The 18812-nt window shown below is 48.5% G+C and overlaps 1 protein-coding gene across 3 annotated transcripts in view; it reads left to right on the plus strand.

Annotated features, from left to right (window-relative positions):
* Positions 1–18812, plus strand: part of LOC111143738 (calcium voltage-gated channel subunit alpha1 D) — a 299470-nt gene that overhangs the window by 102548 nt on the left and 178110 nt on the right. The gene's annotated exons all lie outside the window — the stretch shown is intronic.

Here is an 18812-nt window from a genome sequence, read left to right on the forward strand (position 1 = left end):
CAGAGAGCTGGGCAGAGTGGGAGGGGTATCGCTGTGTCTGGTGGAATGTGTTCTTAGCTAGAGCCCAGACTGGCCTCAGGGTGGACGTTCTTGGTCTCCTGGGGTTTCTCCTAGGGTTCTGGCATCATAAAGACACCAGGCTTGGCCACTTGCAGCTTGAAGTGTCACAAAGAGATGGAGAATGCGGTGGAGAGTCAGGCCTCCGAGAACCCTGGAACTTGTGTGTTCCTTCTGGTTGATGCCCAAGCAGTCCTCCCAGCTCTAGGGAAGGCAAGCTAGCCCAGGGTCCTGGGTTCTAACCCCAGGCGTCCACGGGCTCACCATGTGACCTGGACCTCTGCCCTTAGAGATCCCTGCTCTGTTACTGTGCAGTAATGCACTCGCGCATGCATGGCAGACGTGATGTGTGTGCACCTGCATGTGTGCCCTTGAGCTTGAGAAGTAACCCAACGTCAGGAGACCATCCCCTGGGAGATGGGGAACCTGGGGTGGGGGGGGGGTCTTTGTCATTGACTAACTGGGTCATTTGGGGGAGAACTCGAGCAGAATAATGGTCCCTCAAAGATGCCCACATCCTGATTTGTGGCTCCTGTGAATAAGCACGAGGAAGTGGTAGAGCTGGGCTTAAACCCAGATCCGCTGGAATCTGGAGGCCTGCCCTGTTCCTTGTCTTGGGCTGCTGGGAGGCTCGCTCTACCTCACTTATTCAGACTCCCCCGCTTTTCCGAGGGAGAGGGGTCCCTGTGACTGTTGCTGTCACTCTGGGTTTAGTATTTTTTAACTCCTTCCTATCTTTTTTTTTTTTTTTTAATTTGACAGATGGAGATCCCAAGTAGGCAGAGAGGCAGAGAGAGAGGCAGGGGAAGCAGGCTCCCTGCCGAGCAGAGAGCCTGATGCAGGACTCGAACCCAGGACCCTGAGATCATGATCTGAGCCGAAGGCAGAGGCTTAACCCACTGAGCTACCCAGGTGGCCCCCCCATCTTTCTAATAACACACCAGAAATCAAGGGCCCGTTCTGATGCTGGTGACAAGCCAAAGAAGGCTTCTGCAGGAGGCATGCGGGCCCCTGTTTCTGTCTCCACGTTTGAGATGGGACAGCGGCATGTCCCCTCCCGGAGGCCTGAGAGGAAGGCCATAACTGTGGGGAAAATGCTCAATTACTATTATTCTTCTGCAGTACGGCCTTTCTCAGGCAATTTGATTTTCATCGTTTAGGAATACATTTTTCTAGGGTGCGACTGTGTCGTCTGAGGAAACTGTCCCCCAGATCTCCTTCCCCCTCTGCTTCATACTAGTCCCGCTCTGACTGGAAAACTGTAGGTTCTTGGTCATAAGACTGGTGGAAGTAGGGTGTTTCAGTATTAAACCCTCACAAGTCATAATTAGTAAGGAATTAGTAAGCTTTATTAATGCGTCTTGGCAGGCTTAAACAGTAGATCTTAGAGATGGTTTTTGGAATGTCTTCTGTTGAAGGGTTTTGAGGAAAAGCCTGTGGCCCTTGAGACCGTGTCCCTTTTATTTCTTCTTGTGGCTACTTCTACACAAAGCCAGAGGAAAGGCTTGCTTCAGAAGAATTACAGAGCGCACCCCTGGGGCAGCCACTGTGAGAGGAATTGAACTTCTGCTTAATGAGTGAGGGCCCAGCACAGCCTGGGCCTTGGGACACCAGGTCTCTGCACAGCTCAGCGGCTGACGGCCAGGTCACTGTGGGGGAATCTTTCTGGGCCCTGGTACAGTTGAGAAACCCGATGCCATTTGAAAATGTTCTTGGGGGCGCCCAGGTGGCTCTGTCGGTGAAGCAACTGACTCTCGGTTTTGGCTCGGGACATGATCTCAGGGTCGTGAGATGGAGCTCTGCGTTGGGCTCCGCACTCAGCCCCTTCCCCCAGCTCCTCCCTCTCTACCCCTCCCTCCTGCTTGCTCACTTTTTCTCCTTCTCGCAAATACATTAAAAAAAAAAAAAAAACTCAAAAAATGTTCTCAAGGGCTCTAGCAGATTAGCCAGTTAGGAAAGTACATACATTTTAGGTGGCCACATTTGGATATGGTATCAGTGTGCCTTTTTAGAAAATACCACAGGTATGTTCCTGGTAAACAGGGACATGTATGTAAATGGGATTTTAAGTAGTTTTCCAATGAAAGGGATCTTTTTACTTTTTAAAAAACGTATATAGGGGCGCCTGGGTGGCTCAGTGGATTAAAGCCTCTGCCTTCGGCTCAGGTCATGATCCCAGGGTCCTGGGATCGAGCCCCGCATCGGGCTCTCTGCTCGGCAGGGAGCTTGCTTCCTCCTCTCTCTCTCTGCCTGCCTCTCTGCCTACTTGTGATCTCTATCTGTCAAATAAAATAAAATCTTAAAAAAAAAAGTCTCTACTAGCCAGCTGAAGGAAGATTAGGGCTGATGTATAGACTTTAAAAAAAAAAACACACTCAAAAAAACAAAAAAAAAAAAAAACCGTATATATATTCCATTCCCCCGAAGGGGCAGCAGCTCTGTCTGCATTTCCTTTCTCACACTAGCTTAAAATGTTTTCAAGTCAAACGTATTCATTTCCGAACATACAGGAAACCTAAACGAAAACCCGATAAAAGACTATATTTTAAAAATATGGGATCGTTTAAAATAGACCACTATTTCAGTGTTCAGTGAAACTGAACACTGGACTGTGAATGCCTTTTGGCATGTTGTGTGATCTAGATCTGTCTTTGCTGGCTGCGTAATTTCATTAAAACGGTGGCTCCATTTCACCATGTTCTGTTGCTGGAATTCGCAGTGGTCGTCCTCTTTTCACCACCATAAGCCATGTCACAGTGAATCTGTGTGGCAAGACTGCCGTGCACATCTGCGATTATTTCCTGAGAATCCATTTTTAGATAGGAAATTGCTGTAAGAATGAGGATACAGATTACATTAATTTTTTTGGTCTTTGCATTTGCAGAGCATTTGCTTTGTTGTTGATTTTTTTTTTTTAAAGATTTTATTTATTTATTTGAAAGAGAGACAATGAGAGAGAGCATGAGTGAGGAGAAGGTCAGAGAGAGAAGCAGACTCCCCATGGAGCTGGGAGCCCGATGCGGGACTTGATCCCGGGACTCCGGGATCATGACCTGAGCCGAAGGCAGTCGTCCAACCAACTGAGCCACCCAGGCGTCCCTGTTGTTGATTTTTAAAAGGGAGTAAAAACTGAGAAATGTTGGTGTTGAAGTAACGGAGTCCTCCAGAGCTGGGACGTTTAGGTCCGATCCAAGTCAGGCTGCTTCACATCTCCCAACCCGTTTCCTCATTTATAAATGGGCATCGTCCTATCCTCTAACTAAATGTGAGCATTAAATCACGTCAGTAAAACGCGAGGCTGCATATGAACTCTGTGTGTGGAAGTTCCTCTTTGTACCTGAACCTCCCCTTCTCTTGGCAGACGCGCCTAGGCCCCTAGCCAGCCTCCTCTCCCGCCCACGCTGGCTTCCCGGGCCATTACCGTAGGCACAAGCACACCGCCATCTTGGTGCTCTGTGTCCGTCCTCATTCAGAAAGCCTGCCTTCAGACATTTATATGTTCAGACAAACTAATCAGGCTGAAATTTCTCATGCTTATTTGCAGCTAGATGAAGCAATCCATTTAGTTGCTTTGGAATTACCCAGGCGTGGAAGAAATTGGTTTCTCAGCCCTGAGAAATTCTGAGGATTTTCTGAGGTACTGACAAACACCGGGGCCAGCTTGGTGAATTCAGAAACCCAGGGGCCTGCGGTGGCTTTTGGTCGGGACCTCTGTCCTTTATCAACACTGGCACGTCCACCTAGGATGTGGCCTACTCATCAGTTCTCTTCACTCTGCATATATCCTATGGTTATTCCTTCTCTTCTCTTCTGAGAAGCTCTGAGCTCCTGAGAGAGCCTTCCCTTCCGGTTTTCTCGTTGGTTGATAGAGCGGAGACATTTGCTGATTCTTTTTCTCCCTTGGCTGAATGAGAGGCCCGGAGGCCCTTAAATAGTTGCTTTGTGTTAGAACCAGTATTTGGGGATCAGGAGAGCTTGTGCTGAGTTTGGGATTCCAGAGTGTGTAACACCCCCTTGCGCCCATCTTCACGGTCTGTGAGGACACGTGGGGAGACTGAGGTATCGAGAGGACTGAGCTGTGTGAGGATATGCGGCTGGTACGGGGCAGGTCTGGGGTCTGAATCCTTGCAGGGTGTCATTCCATTCTTGGCTCTTTAAACCACTGCACAATACCACCTTCCAAGATGCGTGTTTATCAGGATGTGTTTTGTGCCTGTCTACATGGTGGGGTTTATCATGCCTTCACCATTCACACAACTGTTGCGCGGGAGCCTGCAAAGACACAAAGATGGGGTCCCTGTTCCCCTTGTAGCAGCAATAAAGTGGCTATAAATTATTATATGAAAACATCTCCCCTGTTTGATACATAGCTCCAAACCCCCAACTCCCTGGAGAATTCTGTTCTGAATGACGAAAGTGGATGACGCGTACACACTACACATGTCGTGTATGCCCCATGCCTACCCCAGCTGTCACTTAGCATGTGTGGGATCTTTTCTTCATTGGGGACCGTCACACTGGTTTACCTCCTCTGGGATTTCATAGCGCCCTGTAGGTTTGTGAGGAGGGGAAACCATCTCTAGCATACACCTTGTAGAGTTTTCCAGCTCCCCTACACCTTTAAAGGTCACACCCTCTTGTCATGAATGTAAAGACGCCAGCCCCCTTGCAGAGATAGCGGTCCTGCTTTTGGTGGTTCGGGGTTCCGTGCACACCCTCTGCAGCTACCCCAGCCTCCTTGAGGATCATTCATGTGCAAGACGGTCGTCGTGTTCCTTCTCTGTACGTCCCATCAGCAAAGGTTTGATCAAGCTTTGCTTCCTGTCCTATGTATTAAGGTTTTAAGTCTTAAACTGTGAAATTACCTTCTAATACTAAATATGCTCCTTTCATCTACCCCTGCTGCTGGGAGCCTGTCCACTTTACCCAAGATGTGTCCTGCTCTGGGGCGCGCCCCTGGTTAAGAACCACTGGTTTAGTAACAGGGGAGAAGGCAGGAGACTGATTAAAACAAACCCCAGGATTCTAAAAATCCCAGGATTTTGGAAATCCTGGGGTGCTAATAATAGCTGGGATGATTTTAAAGCGGGGAAGAGAGCCCAGCAAACCTCAGTCACTCCTGCAGTCACTGTCCTGTCCTAGCTCAGTCACTGCCATTCCCGACTCCATGTGGGAAACGTGAGATTATGTTGCTGGTGACGATGATGAAGGTGAGGGGAGTGCGTGCAAACCGTTGTGGGAGGCACTTGTCATACTCCTTGAATCTCTATAGCGACCCTCTGTTTCACCCCCATTGTAGATCGGGACCCTGGCTCTGTCCCAGCCCTCACCTCCCACAACCAGGTAGTGTGCATTTTATTCTGAGTCTCCTGAGCCCGAAGCCCTGTCCTCCTCACCACGACATTGTGCTGCAGCTTGCAGAGCAGGTGCAGAAAAGTCGTGCTTCTGTCCTCTGCCACCTGCAAATCACAACGGTTTTACTCACCTGAATTGTCTTGGCTGTTGCAAACCCTTCTGGAATGAGGGTTAGATAGAGTCTCATTCACTAGGTGAGAAGCTCTTCTGTGGTCAGAGCAGATGGCTTTTATTGTCAGAGTAGCAGTTAATAGAAATTGATACCAGCCTCCAGTTCATGCTTGGACCCTGGTGTGAGCTTTGAGAAGGAGTTCTGTGTCTAACCTGTCTCTCAGCGGCCTTGTGACTTGGGGAAGCTCCCTTCCCATCCATTGCTGATGGGTTGTGCTTTCCTTCCCTTCGCTCTTCCTTCCCTCTCTTTTTGGGGTGGGGTGGGGTGGGGGAGGGGAAGCCACATGACTTTGCCAGTTACAGCTGGAACATAAGCTGGAACCTGTAGAGACGTGAAGGTAGGGAGGGCCTGGAGAGGAGGCCCAGACTTACACCCAAGGGAACTGTGCTCCCGACGGTGGTTTTGAACCTGGGAGTGTCTGAGAGGCCAGAGCCCACACAGGGAGCAGGCGCACGCCCACCTTAGAACTTGTTCCAGTCCCCTAAGTCTTTGCAGTGGGACTCACACTCATGCTTTGCTCTGAGGGCAGCAGATCAGAGTGGTTGAAAGCTTTCAGAGAGGTTCTAAGACTGTCAGGGTTTGAATCCCAGCTCCGGTATTAGCAGTAAGACCTCGGATGGTTTACTTCATGTCTCTGTGCCTCTGGTTCCTCATCTGTAAAACCAGAGGTGATACTGAGCCCACCCCACGGGGCTGTCATGAGGATTGTGACTTGCTCCATGTAGAGCCCTCAGAACAGCTCCTGGGACATAGGCTAGATGACGTGCTGTTACATCATTTAATTCTCCAAGTCAAATGAGAATGCCTCATAAATTGCAAAATAGCATTCAAATCCTCTTAGTGACAAAAGTGAAGAGAGGCAATGGTGTGGCCTGAGCCGTAGCTGATAATCGCGATTCATGCAGCCTTAAGAAAAGTCTGCCCCGGGAGATGATGGATAGCCGACAGACACGAAAGTGCTCCCCAAAGCAGCGATGCCCTAACTTAGCTGTGTATTAAAGTCAGTGGGGAACTCAAAACACACAGCCCTTGGTTGCTTTTTTCCCCCCCAGACCAGTGGAATGAGAATTATGCAGGGCACGGGAAAGGGTGGACCCAGGAAGTTGTTATTTTACAAAAACCTCTCCAGGTGTGTGCTCGTGCAGCAGGTCTGTGGACCAGTGTTTGAGAAGCTCTGGCCTGGGTGGTCTGATGGGATTAGTTGGGTATATGGAACAAGTGGCAGGAGGATTTAGTAGAGGTCTGACAGCAGGTGTCTACATGTAAATACATTTTCCTTAGGTGATGTGGGAGAGGCAACACAGGCAATTCTGTCTGAAAGAAAGCCGAGACCTCTAAAGACACCTAAAGCCTGGGGCTGAGTCTGACTCTGTTTCTTTTCAAGGTCAGTTTTTACTGGCTGACTGGTCCCCTTGCCATGGGGTAAAGTGACAGTGGAGACTGCCAGCTGGGTGAGGAGTGGGAGTGAGTGTAATTGAAAAGGGATTTGGAAGCAGGCAGCTTCGGATTCTGGTTTGTAGCAGGGACCCCAGACTCCTGGGTCTGAACGTGGGCCCGGAATGGATCTGTGGGATTTTGCAGAAGTGGCAGCTGCGGGTGAAGGGAGAGGTGCAGGAGATTAGGTGAGCAGGCACTGGAGCCACCAGCCAGCGGATGGGGAGCAGAGCTGAGTAGAGAGTCGGGGCAGACTCATCCGTCCAGGAGCAGGGAGCAAGCTGGGGGACAGGTGCTAAATAGAAAGAGGGGCCGGCATGCTATTGAGGAGAAAGAAGACGACTGCAAATGGAGAGCTTTTTCAAAGTCACCCAACCCTTCCTCATCCCCCCGACTCTGCACATGCAGCTAAAATGTCTGTAAAAGCCTTCGAGGAGATCATGAAAGTTAAGTGAGATGCTGGGATGGGCCAGTGACAGCCTTTGGACCAGGGTCTAGCAGCCGGTTTGGTTATGTTGGTCCTGGCCACCAAATAGGACTAAATAGCTTTACTCTGCTGCGCTGTCATAGAGGGGCATGAGGAGGTGGCTTTGTTACAGTACGGGGCCATCCACGCATATGGAAGGACTGTCTATGACGTGTACAGAACATGGCCCTGGTATTGGCAGGTGAGAGCCGGCTCCACCCCTGGATGGAGGTTGGGATACTTGCTCTATGGGGGTAGAGCCCCAGACATAAAGATCTAGAAACATTTGCCATCATGTCTACTTCATGGTCTGAAACGTAGGCATTTGGACCTTCCTAAGATCTCTTGCAGGTCAGAGAACAGAGCTCACTCCTGGTGGTAATGGTTTGTCTGTACGGGTCCTCACTACGGGCTATGGGGATATAGTGGTTAGATTGCTGGTTTTCCCCGGTTGCCCGAGCTCTACTGTGATGCTGTTCCTTTTTCTTCTGTGCTCTTCTACCCATAAGCAAGATTGAGTCATTAAGAGGTAACTCTGAATCTACCTGATTAAAAGAGAACCCAAAACATAATAGAGGATTGAGATTTTGATACTAGGTTGTTAGCAATAAATGACCTACGATACCCCGCATAGCAGTTGTCAAGGTAAGAACTCTAATTCCGGGTCAGGAGCTCCTTCCAGACGTTGACAGCAACCGTGTACTTGAGACCACTGGAGAGGGCTCCCCATGTGTCTGGCACTGTGGGAGTTCCTGGGGAGACAGACAGAGTATCATTTTCTGGCCCCTCAGAGTACTTCACTCTTTCCAGGAGCAGAGTAAATGATTTTGTGCCCAAATGAACAGTTGGCTCCTAGGTTCTATAGGAGTCCTTCAGAAAGAGAGGGATTCAGACTAATCAAAGTTGTCTAATTGATCAAGACACCAAAAGATAGGTAGCTAGCTGGCTGTTGATAATGCAAATCAGAGTAATAACTTCTTTTTTTAAGATTTTTTTTTTAAAGATTTTATTTATTTGTCAGAGAGAGAGAGCGAGAGTGAGCACAAGCAGATAGAGTGGCAGGCAGATAGAGTGAGCACAAGCAGATAGAGAGGAAGAGGGAGAAGCAGGCTCCCTGCTGAGCAAGGAGCCCGATGTGGGACTCGATCCCAGGACGCTGGGATCATGACCTGAGCCGAAGGCAGCGGCTTAACCCACTGAGCCACCCAGGTGTCCCTTTTTTAAAGATTTTTTAATTTGAGAGTGAGACTGAGAGAGCGAGCACGCATGAGTGGGGAGAGGGTCACTCCCACTGAGCAGGGAGTCTGACACAAGGTTCGATCCCAGGACCCCAGGATTATGACCTGAGCCAAAGGCAGACGTTTAACTCACTAGGCCACCCAGGCGCCACCCAGAGTAATAATTTCTATGTAGAGCATTTACATTTAAAAATTTTCTGCTGGGATCATGAACTCGGATGCCTTCAGGGGCCAGGCAGGTAACAAAATTGGGGAAGCAGTGAGGATGGTGGGGATTGTAGCACCTTAAAACATGGCGATCAAATATTTAGAACAAAAGCATAGCTTATTACTTCTGATTTTCAGAGGAGGTTTATGAATATCCCATTGAATGTTCACAGCATCCTTAGAAGGCAGGACTGTTCCCCTTTTCCAAAGTTAAGAAAACATTAGATGCAATGAAAGGCAGAGCTAGCTGTGGTCAGAGTCTGCAGTGTCGATCTCTAGAGCGCCACACTCTTTCCCCTGGAGGCCTGGGCTCCTGGGGCTGAGTAGGAGAGAAGAAGGTATCATCATGCTCTCCTAAATGGTCCCCCTCTCCCCAGAGCTACCCCAATCATTCTCTGAGCTCGGCTCTGGGGAGACAGCTCCTAGACCTGTTTGTTTCTACTCTTACCCTGTTTCTTAAATGGACCCAGGAGAAAAAGGCTGGGAGATACCAGCCAGACTGTGCAGAAGTTGGAGAAAGCCATCAGCTGAGTCATTGTTCAGGTCCTTTTGGATCTAATAACAGGTCCCCAGTGCTGAAATCAGCTTTGCTACCACATCTAATTGGCTGATTTGAGATTTCCCAAGATTTCTGTCTCTTTTTATCTTTTTGCTATTTTTCACTGAAGGAAAAAGTAAAAAGAGAAATAGAGAAGTCCAGTTGGGGTTACTTGAACCCAACATGAAGAACGCCCATACCAGGGCTGGGAACCCCTGAAAAGGGGAAGAAATACCAATCACAATTAGTGTAAGCAATCTCTCTGTCTCCCGAGACCTTCAGTTTCAGCTACTGTGACAGCATGAATTACCTTCAGTTATGGTGAATTACATTTAACAGCATTATTGCCTATACACCCTGGTGGGAGACAGGAAGGAAGACTTGGGAATGACAGATGCCTGGAGTCTGGTTATGGACCACAGCATCAGGCCAGGGACCGTGGACTTCCTATGCCATCATCAAAGCTTATGTGTGGTTTGGGGTCTGATTCGCACAAGTGCTTGGGGAAGGCCCAGTCACTTTATTTGGGTATAATTTATGTACTATAAAATGTACACTAACGGTATACAGATAAAGTCCCAATAAATGTTTATGCCTCTGTAACCACCACTACAGTGAAGCTGTAGATCATTTCCTTCTCTCCATAAAGATCCCTGTGCCCTCTCTAGTCCGTCCCCCCACTAATTCTTGACAAATGCCAATCTGCCTTTTACTATTCTAGATTAGATTTGCGTTCCTAGAGTTTCATAGAATGTACTCTTGTATGTGTATCAGAGTTTTGTCCTTTTTATTGCTGGGTGATATTCCATTGTGTGGATACACTACAACTTGTTTATCTACTTACCTGCCGTTGGACATTTGGGTCCAAACACTGGAAACATTGTTTTGGCTATTACAAATAAATAGCCAGGTTTTGGCTTTTACAAATAAAGCTGCTGTGAATATATTTATACTAGTCTTTATGTGGACATAAATTTTTATTGCTCTTAGGAAAAATAGCAAAGACTGGGATTGCTGGATCCTGTGGTACGGCAGGCCGGGATGTGGCCCCATAATTTCCAGCTGCCAATGGCGCACTTCTAAATGCTACCATGTTGCAAAAGGGATTTTGCAGATGAAATTACAGTGGTCAATCAAGGCTTTAAGACGGGGGGATTATCCTGGGCCACATGGATGGAGCCAGTGTGATCCCATGGAGGTATCCGAAAAGGAAGCAGAGAAGAGGCAGTGAGAGCCCTTCTAGGAGAGGTCAAAGAGTGAGAAGGAACCAAGCACTACTTCTGATGTTGAATGTGGAGAAAGGAGGCCATGAGCCGGCGACACAGACGGCTTGTAGGGGAGAGGAGAATGACCCCGACCGGCAGCCAGCCAGGAAAGGGGGACCTGCATCCTATAGCTATATGTAGCTGAATGCCATGAACAACCCACATTGAGTCAGTCTGGAAGCAGATCGTCCGCAAGAGCCCACGGATAAGCACCTGGGCTGGCTGACACCCTGATTTTCAACCCACAAACACACAGAAACCAACCAGACTTACTGGACTTGGCAGAAGCGAGCTAACAGATCTTTGTTGTTTTAAGCCATTAGTTAACTGCTGTAACAAACTTGTGTGGTAAGTTTGTAACAGCAGCAATGAATGGATATGCAGACTAATGTATGTGCTAAGTGCCTGCTTATGAGAAACTGCCAAAGCCCTCCCAGTGGGTTATACAATTTTATATCCCCATCACAAATAGTCTGTGGGTTGCACTTGCTCTGTATCCTTGCTAACTCTTGTTATTGTCAGGCTGTCTTTCATTTTACTGTTCTGTTGGACGTGGGGTCGTGTATCATCAGGGCTTTAATTTCTATTTCATTCTTAGATGGTCTGTTACAACATGCCTGTTCAGATCTTCTGTGCAATTTTTATTGGGCTGCCATCATCCTGAGCTGTGAGATATGTTCATAGAGTCTGTATTTAAGTTCTTAGAAGACCTGTGCATTGTGTCTGTTCATAGTCTGTGGCTTTTTCATGTCATTAATGGTGTCCCTGGAAGGACATCTTTTTGTTTTGTTGAGGTCAATTCTACTTTTCTCTTTGGTTCATTCCTTCTAAGTCAGGAAAACTTTATGATTTAAACATGTTTCTCCCATTTCTTCTAAAAGTTTTCTAATGTTAGCTTTTACAAATTCCTATGATCTGTTTTGAGTTGAAGTTCATGTTTTTACACGGATACCGACTTGTTTCAGTGCTGTCTGTTGAAAACACTGTTTTTTACCTGTTTAGTTCTTTAGTCCCTTTCTCGAATTTGTTGACCATATGTGCGTGGGCTTATTTCTGGACTTTTTATTTTCCACTGATAGGTCTATCCTTTTTTTTTTTTTTTTTTGATAGGTCTATCCTTATGTAAAAACTACTCTGTCCTGATGACTGTAGCTTTATATTAGGTCCAGAAACTGGGTAGGATACGTTCTCCAGATTTCTATTAGGTCTTTTATATTCTCATCTAGATTTCAGAATTAGCTCATGAACTGCGACCAAAAAAAGCCTTCATGGGATTTTGATCTGGATGATGCTGAATCTGTGTGTCCATCTAGGGAGAATTGAAGTAGGAATAGAAAAAGACTAAAAAAAAAAAAAAAAAAAAAAATTCATGGTTGAAAACTTTGGAAATTTAATAGTAACCCACAAATGCAGGAAGCTCAATAAATCCGAAGGGGGATAAGTGACAAAGAAAAGTTTACATTGTATCAATTTTTTACCCCGAAACTTATATAAACAGAAACTCTTAAGAACAGAAGGGAAAAGACCTATTCTGTAAACAGATTCCGAGAAAATTCCTAATCAGAAACAATACAAGCCAGAAGATAATGCAGTAATACCTTTAAAATGCTACAAACTGTCAAGTCTAGGATGTTTTTGAGATTTATTTGTTTGAGAGAGAGAGCAAGCGAGAACGTGCAGAAGCACCAGCAGGAGGAGAAGAGGGAGAGAGAATCTTAAGCAGACTCTGAGCTGAGCACAGAGCCAACCTGGGACTTGATCTCATGACTCTGAGATCACAACCTGAGCCGAAATCACGAGGCAGGTGCTTAACTGACTGTGCCACCCAGGCGCCCCACAATCTGGAATTCTATATCCAGTGGAAACATCTTCCCCAGTGATGGTAAAATAGATGACCAGACAAACAAAAAGTTAGGGGTGCCTCGGTGGCTCAGTGCGTTAAGCCTCTACCTTCAGCCCAGGTCATGGTCTCAGGGTCCTGGGATTGAGCCCCGCATTGGGCTCTCTGCTCGGGGGGGAAGCCTGCTTCCCCTCCGCTCTCTGCCTGCCTCTCTGCCTGCTTGTGATCTCTCTCCCTCTGTCAAATAAATAAATAAAATCTTAAAAAAAAAAAAAAGAGTTAAAGGAAAGTCTTCATACGGGCAGAAAATGACATCAAATGAAAACTTGGATCCATACAAAGGAATGAAGAACCTTGGAAGTGGTAAAAATGTGTAAAATATAAAAGATCTACTATCCGGAAAAGATCTGTAAAATGGATGTAGCTAATATGGCAAGGGTAGAGATAAAGTGAAATGCTAAAGAATACTCAGTCGTGCCCCCCCAAAGAGGCAGAAAATGTGGGGAAAGGAACAATTAATATATAGAAAAATAGAAAAATCTCAAGAAAAATCTCAAAATTTCTCAAGAAAAATCTCAAGACTTGAAAGCCAAAACCTGAATGGTCCATGCACTTCAGTTAAAGGACTGCTGTACTGGGCGTGCGTGTACAGCTGGAGAGCCAGGCAGTGTGCCTAGAAGCACAGCCCACAGCAGCCTTGTCACACTTGATCTCCTGCACAATTGAGTGAAGACTGGATTGCAACCTCAGCTCCTACGGTATAATATCACTCTATAACAGGCGAAGACGTCCCCCCACAGCTTCCCTAAATGAGGAAAGCCTGTCCCAGGAACCACAGCATTCTTCTCTGACCCTGTTGATGACACCTGCCTTGTATCCAGCCACAATCCCACTGACTATCCTGTTACCTAAAGACTGCATTGTCCTTCAAGTTCACTTGCAATAACTTGTACATAGAATCGAAACGGGAAGGAGAAAGAAGAAAATGATCAACATAGACAAAGATACACATATAGCAAATAGAAAATATGCAGAACTGCTACAGTCCACGTGTCATTTCTGAAATTGGTCCTGTGACTGCAATTGCTTGTTCTCAGCCATGGTCTCAGGGGGTTGGGATTTTTTTTTTTTTTTTAATCTGGTGGAGTGACCTTAACCTACCTTCCTGAAGGTCTGAGTCCTCATTTTCCTGCCTGGTTTGGATTACTGGCGTTTCCTATTAGCCTTCATTATAGAGCATGGAACACAAAGAGGTGCCCCAGAAAACCATCTGGTTTCCACACTGCTTCCTTGGCCTCCGTTGTGTAAAAGCAACCCAGTTTCCCCTGACTACCCAGAATCAGTTCTTATGGCCAAGAGATGAACACCCTCCCCTCTTTGTTGTGCTTGTTGGGTCCAGCGGCATGAAGGGACTAAACCATCCAGGTGGTCATCTCACATTCAGATTCTGTGAAACCATGGTTGTGTATCCTGGGGTAACTGTTCCTCCCTTGGGGACTAAGGTCTCCAAACCAGCAGACCCCACTTGCTGAGATGGGAATCAGGCACCTTGTGAGTTGGTTACTAGATGTAATGGTAAGAGGAGCCTCCTGCACGTGCACCCCTTAAATCCTGGTTCCACACATTCTGGCTATGAAAGACCGCGCCACACATCCGTTTCTGATTCAGAGCACCTGCTGCCTCCTATAAAACAGAATGCCATCTTCCTGGTGCCATCATGGAGTCTTGAGGAAGCCATCCCACCTTTCAGTTGGCTAGCCGTCTCCCAGTGATGGGTGCTGACTGCTTTTCTTGACCCTGGACCAATACCAGGTTTCCCGTGATTTCTGTCTTTCTGTTATGGCTGGCTTGTTGATGCTCACCTTTGCTTATGTTATCTGCTTTCTTCTGTGACTGGATGTGCAGCCTCGGGTAAATCCTTCCCTCTCTCTGGATCTTTGAATCTCTATCTGAAGAGTGGGAGGTCTGGACGGGATCATCTTTTTCACGTCTTTCCCTTCTGAATTTTTCTCCAGTGACCTTGCAGGGTTGCTGTGAGATCTGTAGGGACAGTGCAGGGGCAAGTGAATTGTTAGCAGGAGGGGTGGTGCACATGGAAGGCTGGGGCATGATGCCTTCTCCTCATCATTGGCATCTGTATCCAGACCTTGACTTCCGTTCGGTCTGGAGCTGCCCTCCACCCTCATGTGGTCGTGTTTCTATGCCAGGACTCTGGGATCAGTGCTCCTATTTGTGGATGTGGACTGGGACCTGTTGGTGAGAATGAGGAAGGGGCAACCTCGTGGGAAGGTCAGGGCAAGATCGGGGAGGAGTCTGATGCTTCCGGTCTGCCTTCTGCTGCCTCCCTCTCCTCATTCCCCCTGCACAGAGGCGCACAGGCGCGCATGCACACTGTCTCTTGCTCGCCTTTCCAAACAGGTGCATGTGCTCTGGAGTCTGCCACACTTAACGAGGAGACAGCCACTCCAGGCTCTTCTTCCTGCCCGTTCCCTGGCCTGATGCTGTGCTTGGCAGTGGCAGCAGGCCTACGAGGAAATACACTATGCTTTCCCTGGGTTGTTTTTGAGCTGAATACCTAAAAATATTCCCCTCTGTAATTGGTTATCCAATCAACCATGCAAATAAGCTCCATGCCTGAGCCTATAGGAAACGAGGCAGGAGGCCTGAAACTCCGAAACATGCCAGCTTTGCCTTGCCTTGTTTTTCAAAATGTGCTTGGGATCTGAGCCTGAGGGTCGAGAGTGGAGGGTGTGCTGGGTGCGTTTCTATGGAGACAGGCACTTGACACTGATTTTGGGTCCACCTGATGGGTTGAGGGCATAGGGGGATAGGGTTTGGGTCCTGGGTTGTTTCGGAGGTGGTGTTACTGAATTTAGTTGGGACAATTTGACTTCACCTTGAACGCTCTTCCAGCCTCTGGGGCTTTCTTCTGTGTGATACCCCCTCCCTCCCCTTCTCCCTCCTGCACAGCTGGACAGCCCCATCCTCCTTTCTGCTGTCAGGACCAGCCCTGCATCGCCTCCCGGCACTCTGTCTGTCACAGAAGCAGCCTCTCCCCCGTCCTTGTGCACAGCGCTCCTCTGTGCAGAGCTCACTGGGTGCAATGTTGTCCCCCCCCCCCCCCCCCCGAATTCTCCCCCAGGCTCTCCAGTCTCATTGGGGGGTGGTGGTGAGGGGGAGGCAGGGAGAGCTAGGTCAGAGTTTGGGCTATGAGCACAGGCTTTGGCGCAGCATGCCTGCTGCTGCTCTGTGACCTTGGGTAAGCTGCTTTGCCCTTCTGGGCCTCAGTTTCCTCACATGGAAAACACTGAGAGGGATATTTCCGGTTTCGGAGTGAAGGCTACTGAACTGATAAGTGATCACTGAAAATACTTAGTGCGTGGCCGGCTCTGAGTCCCAGCTCAGTAAATGCCAGGTGGAGGTGGTAGAATTTCCTGGTGGAGGGAAGGGAGTGCGGGCAGTAGGCGGCTTAGTGCGAGGGTGCGGTCAGTCGCGGCTTCTCCGTGAGGACTGCAGATGGTTGGCTAACTGGACTAGTCTGTGCGGACTCCCTCGTCTAGCTGGTGTGTCCTCCACGAGGGGCACAGCAAGGGGAGAGGAGTACTCCCACAGGAGCACCCTGTGCGCTGCGAGAGGCAGGATGGAGGCATCTGCACGCAACCGGGGACTGTGTGACCTGGAGATGAAACAGAAGCTCTGTAAGGAGAGCGCCTTCTGTCCTTCTCGCCTTTTACCCCAGCACGCAGAACAGGCCCAGGCGCAGAGAAGGCTCTTGGTCCGTGTCAGGGAGGTGAGGAATGGCCCCAGCTCCCCGGGACCCCCCCCCCCCAACACACACACCGTGCAGGAGGGCTTGGGCTTTGCACCTCCCTGGGCTGTGTCTCGGCTCTCCACGCGGCGTCTGACCTCAGCTGTACTTTTGGAGAACTCAGTGGAGAGGCGGGAGCATGAAAGGTGCCACGGGCTGACTGGCAGCGAGGGCGCCAGGTCCTGGCAGTGCCACAGGTGGCGTGTGGCTGTCCTCAGATGGCCGGGGCGGCAGGAGCACTCAGCTTGTGGACAGCCTTGATTTGTGCTGACGCTGAAGGACTTCCCTGGCAGCCAGATTTGCTGCTGTTGCTACCGCATAGTCCGAGTCAAGAGCGAGTTCTGACCACGGGAGCCACACCTTGCCGTCTCTCTGCTAGTCAGAAGCCTCTAGTATCCGGCTGGCTGCAGGAGAAAACTTCTGAGCAGGGCATTCAAGGCCCTTGAGATGCTCCGGCTCATTTGGCATTTCTCGTGTCTCCTTTTGCCACCCCCAGACCCTGCCTCCCCGCCTCAAACCATGCTCCGGTAACTTCACCTGTTTTCCTGGTCTCAAACCTACTCAGAACCCTGAATTTTCATTGCATCTGTTTCCCCACATGCACACCCTTGCTCTATGGCTTTTCACCCTTCCCTCCTCAGATGCCTCCCAGAAGGAGCCTCCTCCCCTTGATCAGCGTGAATTCTTTCCTCCCACGTTTAGAGCCCCTGAAGCGTGCCTGGGCCCGTCTAGCACCTTTCGTGTCCGTAAGGTAGTGGACTCTTGTGGTTCAAGTGTTGGCTTTGCTGCCGACCAAACTGGGAATTGAATTCAGGCTCTGCCTGTCCCTAGCCATGCGACCTTGGGTAAGTCATTTAACTTCTTGGGCCATAATATCATGGCTGGTGAGGTGGGGTGAACAACTCTGAGGTGACAGGGGTCTGTGACAAGAATATACTTAACAGCTCTTTGTAAGTGGCCAGCAATAGGCCCTCACAGGGTAGCTGCCACCACGTCCCCCCTGTGCTGGCTCAAGTCTGTTTCACTGGCCAATTCCACCTCCTTCCGTGCGGAAGCTGCACGTAGAGTAGGAGCATGATGGCAGGTCCCGTCAGGATGCACAAACCCTGCTCTGAGGTTCTAAGTTCTGCCCCCTCCCTGCCCCCACAACCCTCAAACCCATGAATGGGGCTGTTCGTGGACCCAGAATTTTTTTTTTTTTTTTTGGACCCAGTCTTAATAGAAAGTGGGTGAATTGGATTTTGAATTTGCCCATGCTTTCTCTCTCCTGGCCCTCCGAAAATTAAGTCAGAATTGGAATTAGGTGTGGGAAGATCTCCGTTCTCTCCGTCATTTGTTACTCAGTGAAGATCATAGTTTCAGGTTATTCCCTTGAATTAATTAATTTGGAAAATCTCTGTGCTGTGTTGGTAGTGTGCCTGGACCGTGAGGTGCTGGAAATGATAACCAGCGTTCTTAGATGGGTGCGTTTCCTGGGTTCCTTCTGTGGTGCTGCCCAGTGTGGTTCCCACAGTGCTTGATGTGGCTGAGGGGCCGTTGTTACCATAACTGTCCTCATTTCACAGAGGATTCAGAGCCCAAACCCGCATCTTCTGGCTCTAAGTCAGCATCCTTTCCCCGAAAAACCCAACCTCCTTGCTCGTTGGAGGGTCAGTGGAGAATATTTCTACAGAGCTTGCCTGGCCCGCCAGTCCAGAATGGAAGGCTTCCTTGTGATCTCTCTCTCTTTTAAAGACATCTTTATTTATTTTAGAGAGAGAGAGAGAATGCACGCACACCTGAGCAGGAGGGGCAAAGGGAGAGAGAGAAAAAAAAAAAAAGAAGAAAGAAAATCTCAAGCAGACTCTGCACCAAGCCCAGAGCCTGACTTGGGGCTCAGTCGATCTATCCTGAGATCACAGCTTGAGCTAAAACCGATTGTCAGATACTTGACCACCTGAGTTATCTGGGTGCCCCTGATCCATCTCTCTTTTAAGTGTGATGAATGCTGGGCAGGTGCAGAGGAAAGGGGGAAGTGGTCCCTCTCTGCCAGAAATTTAGAAACTCCCCTCAGTGCCTAGGACGCATATATCTTTATTGAACGAAGAATTATTGTCTGCTTCATGCCTGGCACTGTGCTAAGAGTTGGTAATATGGGGACAAATTGGACAGAAAAAATATCTTAGGCTTCTGGCTATGCAAATAGGCAGTTTAACAAGGAAAAGAGATAAATAATCAAAATGGCTAGATGGTTATAAGCGCTATGAAGAAAATTTATGAAAATTAAAGAGCAATAAAGGTGGAACACAATAAAATGGGAACACACCAAGATAAATTACAGGTCCGTCATGTATCCATTCTGGAAAGGCTCTGGTCCTGCCTCCAGCTCTTTAAAGCAGAGAAAGCACGTGTGAGAGGGTGGGGTGGGCTGCTTCTAGTGAGCCGGCTTTCCA

The sequence above is a fragment of the Enhydra lutris genome, unplaced genomic scaffold (genome assembly GCF_002288905.1).
Source record: "Enhydra lutris kenyoni isolate GAN:26980312 unplaced genomic scaffold, ASM228890v2 scaffoldscaffold10, whole genome shotgun sequence".
In the NCBI taxonomy this organism is placed as follows: Eukaryota; Metazoa; Chordata; class Mammalia; order Carnivora; family Mustelidae; genus Enhydra; species Enhydra lutris.